Source organism: Odocoileus virginianus, chromosome 28 (genome assembly GCF_023699985.2).
Source record: "Odocoileus virginianus isolate 20LAN1187 ecotype Illinois chromosome 28, Ovbor_1.2, whole genome shotgun sequence".
NCBI classification, from domain to species: Eukaryota; Metazoa; Chordata; class Mammalia; order Artiodactyla; family Cervidae; genus Odocoileus; species Odocoileus virginianus.
In genome coordinates, this window is record NC_069701.1 from 7,211,900 (window position 1) to 7,226,856 (window position 14,957).

General features: G+C 47.1%; 1 long non-coding RNA gene across 1 annotated transcript; it reads left to right on the forward strand.

Moving 5' to 3' along the window:
* Positions 1-2,578: 2,578 nt before the first annotated feature.
* LOC139031776 (uncharacterized) lies at positions 2,579-11,334 on the forward strand. Its single transcript, XR_011484283.1, has 4 exons — positions 2,579-2,819; positions 4,962-5,015; positions 6,421-7,073; positions 7,428-11,334. It is a non-coding gene; the product is annotated as an uncharacterized lncRNA (long non-coding RNA).
* The last annotated feature ends 3,623 nt before the right edge of the window (positions 11,335-14,957 follow it).

Sequence of the window (14,957 nt, forward strand, 5' to 3'; positions counted from 1 at the left end):
GCTTTTATTTACATGATTTCATTTTACACTCATGTCACCTTGGAGGTAAGCAGGGTGGGGCTCCACCTCGCTTTAGAAAGGAGAACTGAAACTTGGGGTGAGGGACTTGCCGAGGGGGACCTCTGTAGGTAGGTAGCCTGTTGGCCAGCCGGGCTCTCTCCTGCTTAAGCCCAGGATTTTGTTTTTATTCTATTGGGTTGGCCAAAAAATTCTTCCGGGATTTCCTTACGATGGCATGGGAAACCCCGAACGAACTTTTTGGCCAACCCGATACAGTGAGTTGCAAGTTGAATCGTGTCTGCCTCAAAGACACATGGAAGTCCTAACGCTCTTTACCTATGAATGTGAATTTCTTTGGAAATAAGGTCTTTGCAGTTATAATCAAGATCAGCTCATACTAGATGCATGCCTGCGTGTTAAGTCACTTCAGTCGTGTCCAACTCTTTGCGACCCCGGGAACTGTAGCCCACTAGGCTCCTCTGTCCTTGGAGTTTTCCAGGCAAGAGTAGTGGAGTGGGTTGCCATTTCCTCCTCCAGGGGATCTTCCCAACCCAGGGATCAAACCCGGGTCTCCTGCTTGGCAGGTGGGTTCTTCAGCACTGAGCCCCCCGAGAAGCCCCATTCCTCTGATGTCTTTACTGCAAATAGTTCACCAAGAATGGATAAATGTTTCGGCAGGCAACTCAATAATGGGACCGGGCCATGAGCTTCTGTTGTTTAAGGATTATGTAAGTGATCACTCTGGTAAGTTTATCTGTAAGCTGGACACCCCTAGAATAAACCCCAGGATCCTGGACACTCAACCGACCTGAACCGGTCTTAGCTGCTCTCCCGTCCACCCGCCCCTGATGGGAGCTCCTTATGTAGGGCCGGGACCTTGGCTGGAATGTGGCCGAAGGGTTTTTAGCATTTCTGTCCTGAGAACTGATTTTTTCTCTTTCCCATTTTAGCTTTCACATGCAATCATAATTTTAAAGTTGAGCAGACTCTTGACTAAAGAGGTCAGCCTTGGCCTCCTGTCTTCAGAGTTGCTGTGAACAGAAATAAACCACACTCGGAGAAGGGCGTTGCCCCCTGCTCGGTTTTCCTTCGTGCAGCTGGGGTGTAGGACTGGGAGCATCTTGGTAAATGTTTTGAAAAGATTAGACCTGCAAAGATTTAGTCCAAAAAGTTTTCAAAATGGGAACTTGTTCCCACCCAAAATTCCCAGAGTTGGGAATTTTCCTTCGGACCTTTTCCTTCTGTCTCATCCTTAAGGAGAAGAGAACCCAAGGATTCATCTGCTCTCAGGCAAAGGCTTCCAACTTTTCAAACTCACTGGGAGAAAGAATAAAAAGTAAGATTTATTACGTTTCACATCAACTGCCTGATTTTCATCAGCTTCCCACATGGCTTCCTATAAGCCCCGGATCTGGTTGTCACCCAAGAACCTGATGAATCTCACGGATAACCCACATTATCAATGGCTTTCTCTCTAAGAGATGAAATGATTGGCTATTTACCTTTTCCAAGACGCCGAAGGACTGCATCGTTTCACTCGAGAGGAATTCAATGCAGAGTGCAAAGCACTGAGACAGGGCTGGTAAGTCACAGAGGAGAACCTTTCCTAATTCCGTCGCTCTCCGTCCACCGCCTTGCCTTTCCATGGGTGTTTCCCTTCGTCTGCCAGGACTCTGCTCTCCTTCAACCAGGCTGTGTCTAGTCTTCCTTCGACACTAAGATCTTAGGTCACCTCTCCTGGGAAGATGTCCCCGACCGACCTTCCAACTTGCCACTTCCTGCCTCCTTTGGCTTCTTCTTTTTAATACTCATTTATTTGGCTGTGCTGAGGTTTAGTTGCAGCACACAGGGTCTTATGTTGCTGCGCACAGAACTCAGTTGTGTCACGTGGGATCTAATTCCCTGACCAGGAGTCGAACCTGGGCCCACCCACATTGGGAAGGTGGAGTCTTAGCCACTGGGCCACCAGGGAAGGCCCACTCCCATTGCTTCTTACCACCAGTAAGTTTAAGCCTCTGTGCTTTCAACTCTGGGAGCCTTGATTGTACTGTTCATAACAGTCCGTTGATGTATCCTTCTCTCCACCAGAATGAGCAGCCCGATGATGACTCTGAGCACCCAAAGATGTCTGAGTACCCAAAGATGCCCACCTGCGTGTCCTCAGGGCCTAGCAAGGGTTTTGGAAATAGCTGTGCAGAAACTAAGGAAGGTAGGGTAGAAGAAGATGGTGTTTTATCTTGTTGGGTTGGGGCTTTGGTGACAGATGTGGCCAACATGGGAAAGAAAACCAAAGCTAACAAGAGGCATCACATAGGCCGAAATTTCTGGGAAAAAGCTTGGGGGGTAGTGGCAGAAAACCCCGTAGTCCTTGGCTGTGAGACTGATCACCTACCCTGTCGTCTTTCTTCCCTGTTTTTTCTCTCCTTCTCCCTGCCCCACCGCCCACCACCCCCAACAAATATTTGCTGAGCTCCTACTGTATGCAGAGTATTGGGGTTGGCTGGGGAGGGGAGAGAGGGAGTGATTGTAGAAAACCGCAAAGACAAGGTCCAACTCCGAGTCCAAAAGTACAGATGACGAAACAGAGAAAGAATCCATCTGTTATTAACAAGCTTAAAATTCCAAACCTGGAAAAACAAATCCTCTGTTGCTTAGTAAATATTTGTGGAGTAGCTGAACGAGGGTCCGGCCCCAAGATAACTAAGGCACAACCTTTTCCCTCCAGAATTTCACAGCAACAAACCACATGCCCTCCGTACCTGGGAAAGGCTCTGGACTCGCTGAGGGATCAGAGCTACTATTCCTACTGTGTTCATTGTGTAAGTTCTTCCTAATCTGAGTCCCAGGGCTTTGTTTAGTGTGGGTGCTGCAGCTCCTGAGGACTGAGTGCGACGGGAAAGCATTTTCTAAGCCACTGTCATCCCATTTGAAGGACACCTGGGCCTCAACAGGTAAATGTGTAGGGAGGGGGCGGAAGCAGGCAGAGTCCAGGCACTGGGACTTCTCTAAAACTTGGTCTGCTCATCCAAACCACCCTCTGTTCAAACTGTAAAAAAAACCGGGGGCCTTCCTGGCGGTCCAGTGGTGAAGACTTCACCTTCCAGTGTACCAGAGAGCTATGATCCCATGTGCCTCAGGACCCCAAACACCCCAAAACATAGAGCAGAAGCACAATTTAAGTGAATTCCATAAAGACTTGAAAAATGGTCCACATCAGAAAACCTTTGCAAAAAAAAAAAAGTAAAAATAAAAACTCACAAAGTGGCATCAGAGGCATTTAGCCATTGGGTCAGCCGGCTCCTCTGAACATCTTCGCTGGCCCACATGATTGAGGATACCTGCGCCAGAAGGTGTCTGCCTTGCGCGCTGTGGGATCCCTCTCTGGCTTCTCTCATGCCACCGGTGTACCCAGAGAACCTGCTCTGCAGAAATGAAGACAAGCGCGCAGTCAGCCTCTGTCGCCTCGTCTGCCCAGACTGAGAGGAAGGGATGTGTGAAGAAACTTGGCGGCGGGATGCCTGTGGGGCAGTGCGGGCAGTGGGTGGTTCCGCGTAACTGGAGCCCCAGATCCGGGGAGCCGGAGGGAGGGTGGACTCGGGCCGAGTCACGAAAGGCCTCGAGGCTGCGCCGTCCCCTCGCCGGGCACAGGGAGGTGGCGAGGGTCTGGGCGGCGGCGGGCGCGTCCGCACGGGCGTCCCACGGAGCGCTCCCTGGCTGCCCGCGGGCCTTGGGCTGGACACAAGGCCAGGATGGGTGTGGGGCAGACAGACCAGTTAGAGAGACCGTGGAGGCCCCAGTGAAGGGGGTAGCGGAGACTTGGAAAGGAGTGGAAGATTTTCAGAGAAACGGACGGCAGACCGCGTCCTCCTGGGCACAGTTCAATGAGCCGAGTCTGTGCTTTCTCTAAACGGCCTGTGCCCCAGAGGCCCGGAGCTCTCTGCTTGCTCTGGACGCCTGATAAGCACACTCCCTACGTTGCAAGTCCCAGATAAATAATGACCGAAGGAATCACACCAGGGCTGCGGCCCGCCGCACCCCGGGGAGCTGGGGTTTCCCTCGGAGTCTGCAGGTCAGCGTGACACCATCCGTGGGGGGCTGGAAGGTCCAGGGGCCCTGGGAGGTGGGCCCCGTGTTGGCCTGTTTATGTCGTCTTCAGCCGCCCCACCACTTTTGGACTCGGAGTTTCCCACAGAGACGTGCTTCCTAGAATAGCTGCTACAGATTCCATAGGAAAGGCTTCGCTTAGTATACCACCAACTTAATCCCACTCATGTCTCCCACCTAGATCTTGTTTCTTGACAGTTTTCTCTGCGGGCTACTGCGATCAGTCAAAAAGAAGTCTGGACTGCCAGCCAGATCCACAGCAAAAGGTGTCATCAGCACACACCTTTCCCCTAGTCCTCTTCCTTTTAAATCAGAAATTCTGTGTAACATTTTCCATCAGTGAAAGAGAGAACCACCACTTCCTAGCTCTCTCTCTCTCTCTCTTTTTTTTTTTTGTTCTTTTTTTTTTTTTTTAAACAACAGACCTTCCTTTTGGATTTACATCAGCATTTAGCTAACTTCCTGAACACTTCACCCACTTCCTGAACTTATTCTGAGGAAGGAAAAACATCCTCCTTCAGAAATAAATGCAAATAATCACGGAGATTATTTTTATTAAATAAATAGTGTAAATGCGATGGAATTTCCTGTGCAATGTACGTTTACTGTGGATATTTCAACAAGAATCTGTTTGTTGTGATCTCGTAGGAACCGTTTTATTTGCAGATAGTCTGAGGGATTATAACCGTTATGTAGCTACTCAAGAGATAAGTTCTGAACATTTGCAATTTTTTTTTCTGTTTGCTGTTGTTAAAAAGTTTTTGTTTTTTTTTTTTTTTTTACTAAAAAATCGGAACACTAGGGGGAATGGTTTTCTTTAGGTCAGCAATTCTGAAGCTTTGTTTCTTTTCAAACAGAGTTTTCATGACCCCTAGTGGTGAATAGGGGGAAGGATGGCTTTAGAGCTGAAGGTGAGTGTCAGTGATCAGGGCTTTTTAGAGCTGGAGGTGAGTGTCTCAGAGATCAGGGCTTTTTAGAGCTGGAGGTGAGTGTCTCAGAGATCAGGGCTTTTTAGTTATGCATTTGTCCGGGAGAAAATGGGCTTCCCTGGTGGTTCAGAGGGTAAAGAATCTGCCTGCAATGCAGGAGACTCTGGTTCAATCCCTGGATTGGGAAGATTCCCCTGGACTCCAATATTCTTGCCTGGAGAAACCCATGGACAGAGGAGCCTGGTGGGCTATGGCCCATGGGGTCCCAAAGAGTCAGACGCTGAGCGGCTAATACTTTAGGAGAAAACACACTCATTCCAAACACTTCTTAATGCCCATACTGCCTAAGAACCCTGTGGAATGATGATATGGAAATGACAATCCTTAAACATTTCTGGTGATGTTCTGTTCTTTTGATTAATATTTCTTCAGAGCCAGCCCACTGCCTAGCCAACCCACACCTAAACTGGTTCAATTTAAGAATGAATAAAAATCTGAGACTTTACAGAGAGAAATACATCAATATGTCAAGTCAGGATCAGGTTCTCTTCAATTTTTTTTTTTTCCTTAATGAAGGCAGTCTCTCTGTATTTGTAAGAGGTTCGATTTGGTCATCTGGTTGTGGAGAAGAATGGTATTTATCTGTTGAGTAAATCTCATGGACGCCTTAGAGATATGTTTTAGGCTGACTGTCCCTGTCTTTTTTGTTTTCACTTTTGGCCACACCACATAGCATGTGGGATCTTAGTTCCCCAACCAGGGATTGAACCCCAGGCCCCTTGCCTTGGAAGGGCAGTGTCTTAACCACTGGACCACCAGGGAAGTCCGCTTGCCCCCTGTAATTTATGAAGGGTTTACAGGGACTTTCTTAATGTTCTCCAGTATGTTTGAGCAGCAGCTAACTTTTAGAGGAAGTGGTGATAAGAATCTGAGAAAGGCTTTTCATCCCCATGTTCCTTGCACCGCCGTCCAGCAGAAAGCTGCCTGGGACAGATGGATATCTAGCCTCCTTGCACCCTCCCCAGGAAGAGGCTCCCTCATCCATTACCCAGGCTGACATTCTTCCTCAGGTCCATCCAAGGCCTCCAGAGCCGGGCCCCTTCCTCTTTCCTCCAGCCCCATGGCCCACCTCCTCCTCAGACTCAATGTACGTTCTAACTGATTCCAACTCCCTGTGTGTCTCACTGTTCTCTGCCTTTGCACATGCAGGTCCCCTCAGCCAGGAGACCCTGTGCCCCCAGGGCTCTGGGCTCACTCCTCAAGATCCCGTTAAGCGTTCTCTCTCCCTGGAGCCTTGAATGGTCCCTCCTGGCCGACCTTATGTCCCCTGAGTGTCACCTTTCAAACACCTATAATTGCACGTTATCTCACATTCTATTGTTTGCAGACGCGTCTCCCCTAAACGTCTGTGATAGTCTCAAGGACAAGGACTGTCCTGCCGCCTAACTCCCTGGCTTGTCCAGGTGTCCAGGTAATGTTCACTGACGTCCTGACATCAGTGTCTGTAGGCTTAGACTGTTCCACTGGGCTGCAGTGTTTTGATGGGGGCGGGGGTGGGGGAACATGCAGCTAGTTCAAAGGTAGAGTTGACAGTCAAGAGAGTAGGTCTTTGAAAGTGTATAGAACCACTTATTAGCTCAAATGGCTTCAAACTTCATCCCCTGAGGAATATGATGGTTTCACATAAATGATCTCTAACTTTTTGTCTGGGTGCAAACTTGTGGGTTTCTATAACTGGAGGAGCTGTGATCTAAAGGTTTTTAAAACTCAGAGGTCAATGCAGGAAGTCTATAATTGTACACAAAATATATTATGTACACATGTGTCTTTGGGGAGCGAAATGGTCTAGTCTTTCATAGGTGGGTGTATGATCACAAAAGATTGAATACCACTGATGAAGAATTGTTGACCAAAAAGGATGCTCGTAATCTTTATTGGCTCAGTAGGAGTTGACACCTTCTTGAGTGCTTCACGAGGGAGGCTTATAAACCAGCGATTCTGTTGCTTTTCCTCCAGTGTCCTTTGTTAGGGCACCTACAGGTCTGGTCTACGATTTAAAGAGAGAGGTTAAGGGCTTTTGTCTGTGTTCCATTGGTGTTGAATTAGTGTCACTCTCCTTAGGTTCTAAAGGTAATATGAAGGTATGGTGAGAACTCTTGTCAACCCAAGATTATGTAGCATTCCCCACATAAAGAATTTTTCCTGCTCCAGGAAAGCTATCCCAGAGTGCTCACTAATCCTGCCCAAGTGGTCCAGGCTGAACCCTCTGTGCAGGTAACCTACATATGAAACGTGACTGTAAAACATTCTGCCACTGTGGGCTGGGCTTACAAACTGCGAGGATGCTTTTGCTCCTGGATGGGAGATGCTACCTGTAAGGTGAACTGCGGTCAGGGGAGGCAGGCTTCATGCTTGTGTGAGCTGGGCAGTTATTCAGGGTCTCAGGCTTTAATGCTCTACTGTTGCTGTCTTAAAGTTCTTAACAATTTTTGAATAAAAGCTTCTGTATTTTTACTTTGCACCTGGTCCTGCAAATTGTCCTGCAGGACCTGAGTGGCCGCACATACCTGAAGCAGCACTGTGCGGTGGAGAGGGCACGAGCTTTGGAGTCAGTAGCTGTGAGTTCACATCCCCGTTCTGTAATTTCCCAGCTGTGTGAGTGTGACTAAGGTTGCTTAACTTCTCTGGCCTTCAGTGTTCTTATATCTAAATCGGTGATCATGGTGACCATAATATCTAACTTCTATAATTATCAGGGCTGTTAAACAGTACGTGTGATGGTAATGGCGGATGATGATGACAGTAATTTAAAATTAACAAGAAAGAACAAAATATATGAATGTGGAAAGGAGATCAAAACAAACCAAAAAATCCATACACGCAGACTTTTAGAGGTGGGAGGAATCCTAAAGATGAGCTCTTAGGTCCTGCTGTTTTGACCTTTGTCCTTCCACAGTCCTTTGATTTAGACCACTTAAAAATATTATATTGTCCTTATTTTCCTTTATTATACATCTTTTTCTGCATTCAACTTGGAGACCTCCCTCCTGCCTCCCCAGATTTGGGACTGTGTCTATCCTTAAAAAAAAAATACCAAACCAAAAAACTCTTCACAAGGCCTGTCATAAAATAGATGTTAATAAATATTTGTTGGAAGAGTAAACTAGTTCATCATTTGATTTTATTGTTGAGAAGCTGAAGCCCAGAGAAACTGAGTGAGTTACCCAGGCTCACAAAGCTTGCCCTTGGCAAAGCCAGAACTGGAGTCCCTTATGCTTGTTTGGAAAGGAGTGCTTGGGGCCCCATGGGGACCCATGTAGACACCATCTTTGTTGCTTGCTGAGTTGCAATGATCAGATTACCTGGTGAATGTCTGAGTCTTTTGTGTAAGTGTATATTTACTTATTTGGAGTAAAAAATCAGAGGGCAAGGCCAGCCACTGGGGCTAGAATGAATATCCTTGGGACTATCCCAGAGAACTTCTAGAGAAAGCAATCCATTAGCCCCCTTTACTGAGCTCACAAGCCTGGCTTCCCTCTCTCCTTCCCCAGATCCTCCCATTCATGAGATTCTCCTCTGTGATGCTGATGTCCTGCCTGTGATTGATCACCCACTGCTATCTCGGGGACCTCAGAGTGACCTTCTGGGTGCATTTGTAAGGAAAAAAAAAGTAAAAAACTTGAAGGCATCCTCTGGTTGGCCTGAGATAAGGGGGGCTGAGAGTCATCTTTCATTAGAAAGATGGAAAAGCCATCATTGGAAAAACAATCTAAACAATTTAAAAAAATCCATAAGAAAATATTCTCCTTCCAGATACTTAAAAGATACTTCTCATTTCAGCCACCCCGCTGACATGATACCACCCTTAGGCAAGAAAAACAAATGTGTTTGTGAGAGGAGGAGAGGAAGGGAAGAAAGGAGGGAAGGAAGGATAACAGAGGAGGGGAGGAAGCAGGAAGGAGGAGGGGCGGAATGCAGGGGAAAGATGAAGAAAGAAAGACAGAGAGCCTGAATGTATTTGAAAAGAGATGTGGGACTAATATTTACCCGAAGAATCCCAGAAAGCTAAATCAGACCATCAGGATGAATCAGCCTTATTAAACTCACTTGGTTCAGCGTTAATTCTCAGGCTGGGAAGGAAGCATTAGAATGCAGCAAAAAGATCTGGGTTTGAGTTTTGGCTTGAATGACAATTTATTGTGTGGACAGGGACTTGAATTTTTCAAGTCCTAGACCTGTTTTCTAACTCAGAAGTAGGGGGGAAATAGAGGAAATGAGACATATGAAAGTCATTTGAAAAAACAGAGTGTGACTCAAGCAAACACGGCCTCGAATTTACATGCGAGCTGGATCCATTCCACTTAAAACAGGCCTCGACACACCCCCAGCTCTGCTCTTCAGAAGCTGGAGGAACTTTTCCACCTTCTTAAATAAATAAGTACAAGATCCGATGGTCTCGTGACATCATTATGCTCAGGTGAGCTCATTCCGAGTCATGGGTACAATTCTAAAATCATAATAAAAAGAGAAAACAGACGCATGGCTTCCTACCAGCTTTCAACACACTTCTTACCCTGGAGTGGGCAGAGCTGGCTGGCAATGAGATCTGAATCCAGTCCTGCCGCTCCAGTGCTGTGTGTGAGCGAGTGTGACCACCTGCAAGTTTCTCAGCCTCATCCAACCTCCCTCTTCCCACTTCTGATGGGAAAACACCCCCCTCCCTGTGTTGTCAGCACAAAGGCAGGTGCTGAGCGCGGCTCTTGACGTCCTCTGCCTCTGTTGACCGACCCCACACCCTCAGTTCCAGCACAGAGCAGATGGGAAATACATAGTATTTTTTCTCCTCCTTTTCTCTTTTTCACTGCTCTTACCCCCTCCCCACTCCCACTTACTCAGGTGTATTTCCTCAGGCCCCAAAGTAAAAGCTTTGGATCTGCGTGTCTGAGATACTCCTTGACAGCGTCTCTGTGAAGGCTGCAAATAGGAAATGCAACCAGTGCACTAAGCCCCCTACATATGAGCCTACAAGTTGTGAACTTCCAAAGATGCGGATGTGAAGACAGGATGGAATTGGAGGCCCAGAGAAAGGATGAAGAGAGAAAAGAGAAAGAAGAAACTGAAGAACTGAAGGAATTCACGACACAGGAAATGGCAAGGGGGTTTTCTCTACTCGTGGAGGCACTGTTAGTTTTTGCGGCACCAGACCTGAAAGTAGAAAGGGGCATGGAAGTTGCAGCAGCCGTTCAGAATGCAATCCAGGGCTACGGTGGCATCCATGACAAGAAAGATGAGCTACCACCCAGAAATCACTGGATCATTTTTTCGAGAGGATAGGTGGAATTGAATCTGGCGTGGAACCAGAGCTTGTGCCACCAACGTCAGCTGCGAGCGGAATTGCAGCTGGCCCTCCGTCTCTGTTGCTGACCACCCTTCGGCTCTTCCATCCCCCACCTCCGCTCCCGCCTCCATCAGGAGCCCTTCTCGCCTGTTCACCTGATGCCCGCCCCGAGTGCCAGCTGTTGCGCTCTGCTACTGTACTTCTCAAGGTGCTGTACCGTTAGGTTAAAAGTGTCTTCTTTATTTTTTGTTTTGTAATGTATTATTTGTGCAAAAAGCATCATAAACCTGTTACAGGACAGTACTATACCACCATTGTGTTAGTCAGCTCCCTAGGCTAACTCTGTTGGACTTATACAGACAAACTGGATTTATGATCGCATTCTCAGAACGGAACTCATTCGTGTATAGGGGACTTACTGTATTTTATGGTTGTATATCTGTCTTGGGTGTCAGCAATGAAAACAGATTCCAGAGAACTTATTTGCAAAGGAATTTATTGGAGGGATATCAGAGGATGGAGAGAACTAGAAATGGGTAGAGATTAGCGGAGGTTCTTGTGCTGTGAAGAAAGCAGTGGGGGAGGGAGGAAAGGTCCAAGTGTGAGTTTTTTCTTGATTGATAATTTGTTGTGTGAACACGGACGTGTCATTTCACATCCTAGGCCTCCGGTCTCCCATCCAGGAGTGGGGAGTCAGAGGGCGAGGCCAGTGAGGTCGCAGCAGCCGTGTCCCGGCGGCAGTGTGCTCAGCACAGCAGTTCTGCTTCTCTTGAGCCCTGGCTCCCGGCTTTCTCCGTGGGTAACCACCAGCCACATCTGTGCCCCTGCACTGATTCCCGGGGAGCGCCCGTTCAAGGGAAGACACCCGAGGACTGAGCCCACGTCAGCTGTCCCTCCTTAGATTGTGCCAGCGCCAGTGTGTGAGTGTGTGCGTGAGTGTGTGAGAGAGTGTGTGTGTGTGAGTGTGTGAGAGTGTGTGTGTGTGAGTGTGTGTGTGTGTGAGGGGGTGTGTGACTGTGTGTGTGTGTGTGAGTGTGTGTATGTGTGAGGGTGTGTGAGAGTATGTGTGTGTGAGTGTGTGTGTGTGACTGTGACTGTGTGTGTGAGAAAGTGTGTGAGTGTGTGTGAGTGTGTGAGTGTGTGTGTGTGTGTGAGTGTGTGTGACTGTGACTGTGTGTGTGTGAAAGTGTGTGAGTGTGAGTGTGTGAGGGTGTGTGTGTGAGAGTGAGTGTGTGTGTCTGTGACTGTGTGTGAAAGTGTGTGAGTGTGTGTGAGAGTGTGTGTGTGTGTGAGAGTATGTGTGTGTGTGAGTGTGTGTGACTGTGACTGTGTGTGTGAAAGTGTGTAAGTGTGTGAGGGTGTGTGTGTGAGTGTGTGAGAGTGTGTGTGAGAGGGTGTGTGAATGTGAGTGTGTGAATGTGTGTGAGTGTGTGTATGTGTGTGTGAATGTGTGTGAGTGTGTGTGTGAATGTGTGTGAGTGTGTGTGTGTGTGTGTGTGAGTGTATGTGACTGTGACTGTGTGTGAAAGTGTGTGAGTGTGTGAGGGTGTGTGTGTGTGGGAGTGTATGTGACTGTGTGTGTGTGAAAGTGTGTGTGTGTGAATGTGTGTGTGATTGTGTGTGAGTGTGTGAGGGTGTGTGTGTGTATGTGACTGTGTGTGTGTGTGTGAAAGTGTGTGTGTGTGAATGTGAGTGTGTGTGATTGTGTGTGAGTGTGTGTATGTAAGTGTGTGAGTGTGTGTGTGTACGTGTGAGTGAGTGTGTGTGAGACTGTGACTGTGTGTGTGTGACTGTGTGTGTGAGTGTGTGTGGGGGTGTGTGAGTGTGATTGTGTGTGAGTGTGTGTATGTAAGTGTGTGAGTGTGTGTGTGTACGTGTGAGTGAGTGTGTGTGAGACTGTGACTGTGTGTGTGAGTGTGTGTGGGGGTGTGTGAGTGTGAGTGTGTGTGTGTATGTGTGTGTGTGTGTGTGTGACTGTGACTGTGTGTGTGAAAGTGTGTGTGTGTGAGAGTGTGTGACTGTGACTGTGTTTGACTGTGACTGTGTGTGAGGGTGTGTGAATGTGAGTGTGTGAGTGTGATTGTGTGTGTGTGTATGTGTGTGTGAGTGTGTGACTGTGACTGTGTGTGTGAGAGTGTGTGACTGTGTGTGAGTGTGTGTGGGGGGTGTGTGAGTGAGAGAGAGAGAAAGAGAGAGAGGTCCTGACTACTTTTGATGTGAAAGATGGGTTCAACCTCCCACCAAGAAAAACCGCACCGAGACAGTCCTAACAAAGAGAGAAGGATTGGTTGAGAGATACTAGACGATTAAACTGACACCTGTCCAGCTGCAGCTCAGAAGAGGATGTGCAGGCATCTTCCAGAAGCCATGGAATCTGAGGTCCCTCCTTGTGTGGGGACAAAGGGCCCAAGTACAGTGCTGGGGGTCCTCCATCCACTGCTGTGAATGGGGAGGGCCCTGCAGTGTCTGCTCGTTCAAAGAGGTTTTGAAGAAAAATCAACATTAAATGAAAATAATTAGGAACTTATTGTCATTGAAAAACACATATAAACAAGTTCCACTTTCCACTTCCACTTTGAAAGTCACTCAGTCGTGTCCAACTCTTTGCAACCCCATGGGCTATACGGTCCATGGAATTCTCCAGGCCAGAATATTGGACTGGGTAGTATTTCCCTTCTCCAGGGTATCTTCCCAACCCAGGGATCAAACCCAGGTCTCCCACAGTGCAGGTGAATTCTTTACCAGGTGAACGACAAGGGAAGCCCAAGAACACTGGAGTGGGTAGCCTTTCCCTTCGCCAGAGGATCTTCCCAACCCAGGAATTGAACCAGGGTCTCCCGCATTGCAGGTGGATTCTTTACCAACTGAGCTATGAGGGAAGCCCAATAAACAAGTTGAATTCAATTAAATTAAATACACTCTGCCTCTGAGTGCAGACAGGTTTGGAGAAATAGCTGTGCAGAATCAGTCACAACCCTTCTGAAGAGCCGGTCCCTTACCATTTAATAAACAAGTTGAATTCAATTAAATGGTAAGGGACCGGCTCTTCAGATGGCTTGTGACTGATTTCCGCACAGCTGTTTCTCCAAACCTGTCTACACTCAGAGGCAGGGGCTTCAAGCAGCCCATGTGTGTTTCTCACCTCCTTTCAGCTCTCAGCACGCTCCTGAATGCTGGGTGGCCATGTCACTGATCGTTATGGTCTCTGCTTCAGGAACTGACTGCTTCCTTCTTTAGTATCTTTAAAACCCTAATCATTCAAAAAACCAAATTAAAGACTCAAACCCAACAGCTAAATGCATTTTTTTGCTTGGGAAAGCCCAGTGTTCGGTAGAAGACTACCCTGAGCAAAGGCATCTGCCCACCCGCCCCACCCCCTCCAACCTTTCTTTTTAGCCAAAGAACAAGTATTCTGATGCATCTCAGAAGTCATTGGACCTATTTCCTGCTAAAAGGTGACAAACCAACAAGAACATAATCGTTAATCACCCCCCAACTGTTCATTGCAAATAAACAGGACTACTTTGGACAATTTAGATGGTCCACAATCGCCTCCAAAATTTGGTATGGATTATGTCAGACTAAATCCTCACTTTTGCACAGGGCTTCACAGTTTATACAGAGCTTTATGGCTTTCATGGGCTTCCCTGGTGGCTCAGTGGTAAACAGTCTACCTGCCAACGCAGGAGACCCAGGTTTGATCCCTGGGTCAGGAAGATCCCCTGGAGGAGGAAATGGCAATCTACTACAGTGTTCTTGCCTGGGAAACCCCATGGACAGAGGAGCTTGGTGGGCTACACTCCATGGGATCACAGAGAGTCGGCCACTACTGAGCAACTGACTGAGCACACACACTCATGCATAGTTTGCATGGAGTCTGTAGTTTGCCCTCTTAAGTGCATTATTTTCTTTTTGAGCCCCATAATAGGCCACTGGGCAAGCATCACCTTTCTTCTGATTACTGTAGATACCTGCTCAACTTGTTCAATGTCCACCCTTTTCTTTTAAATTGAGGCATACTTAACATCTGATAAAAAGCACAAGTCTCAGTTGTTCACTTTGGCATGTTTTGACAGTTTTACACGCTGTGTAACCGCCAGCTACAAACGGACACAAAACATTTCCATCACCCCAGCACATTTCCTCACTTTTCTTTCCAATTGCCCTCTCCCGCCAGCAACCGCTTTCTGATTTCTATCACTACAACTTTTGTTTTTTGATATGTGAGTTTCATTCCATATGAATGGAATCACACAGTATATGCATGAATTATCCATGCTGTGTATATCAGGAGAGTCTACATTTGTATTGCCAAGTAGTAATCATTGTATAAATACATCACAGTTTGCTTTTGAAATCATCTTTTATAGAAATTTGTGAAGTTTGGGGGGGGGTGCATACTTTTTGCTTTTACAAATATGGCTGCTATAAAAATTCTTGTACAAATACTTCTGTGAACATATGTTTTCATTTAACTTGGATAAATACCTAAGAATGAAATTGCTGGGTCATAGGGTAGATGTATGTTTAACTTTATAAAAAAAGCACCAAATAGTTCTCCAAAGTGGTTTGTCAGATATATGGCT